Genomic DNA, 938 nt, shown 5'->3' with positions numbered 1-938 from the left:
GAAAACTGGGCTTTTTATCCAAATTTTACTGATTAGGAAAATATATATATATTTTTACAAAGAGTAAAAGCACTTAAATCCTTTAAATATGAAAACTAGTTGAGTAAGGTATGGGTTCTGGGTAAGCATTTGTAATTTAATTTAAACCAAATTTAGCATTGTTTTATCATTTAGGAATATCTAAGTGAAATTTTAGATATTAGAAACCACTAAAAATAGCTAAGCATAAAAGAGTTTAAGGAACAAAAAATTGAGAGAAATGTTCAGTTACTTGGAGGTACTTGATTGTCAGTTAATTGAAATTGAGTCCTACCCAGTATCTCTGAAGTCCACATGTATGAGTCCTTTAGATGAAGTTGGTACATGAGAATCTTAAAGTTCATCTCCTTGAATTTTGTAGTATAGGAATAGGTTAGAAGTATCTGGATATAGTCTTTACTTTCCAGTTGAATTGAGTGTTTGGGCAACGGTTCTTTTTTTCTTTTTTTTTTTTTTTGGTTCAGTTGATGAAATACTCTGAATTTCTTTATCCTTTAAGGAATATTCTGCAACTAATTTTGAATTTAGTAGTCATATTTAAAAGTCCTTGTTCTTCTAAGCAAATTGACATTTAAGAAAACTTTATTGTTGTTGTTTGTGGGAAGCGAGTGGGCCGAGTCAGCTAAAGATGGCAGCTTGGCTGGCTGCCAAGTCTCGTGACTCCAACCCTTGGCTGACTGCCAAGCCTCGACCCTCGCTTGTTTACTCTAACTCCCACAAGCTTGAGGAGCCCCATCATGTGCTGCCTGCCTGATCAGAGACATCACCAAGCATGACCCTGCTACATAGCCCAATGAGCTGCCATTCTGCCTGCCTGCTGCATGCATGTGTGTGCCTTGATTGGTCCTAGCTGGGGGGAGGGCTGTTGGGAACAAAATATATAAGAACTGAAGTGCTCA

The sequence above is a fragment of the Nannospalax galili genome, unplaced genomic scaffold (genome assembly GCF_000622305.1).
Source record: "Nannospalax galili isolate Female #2095 unplaced genomic scaffold, S.galili_v1.0 scaffold427, whole genome shotgun sequence".
In the NCBI taxonomy this organism is placed as follows: domain Eukaryota; kingdom Metazoa; phylum Chordata; class Mammalia; order Rodentia; family Spalacidae; genus Nannospalax; species Nannospalax galili.
Note: the sequence above shows the minus strand (reverse complement) of the source record.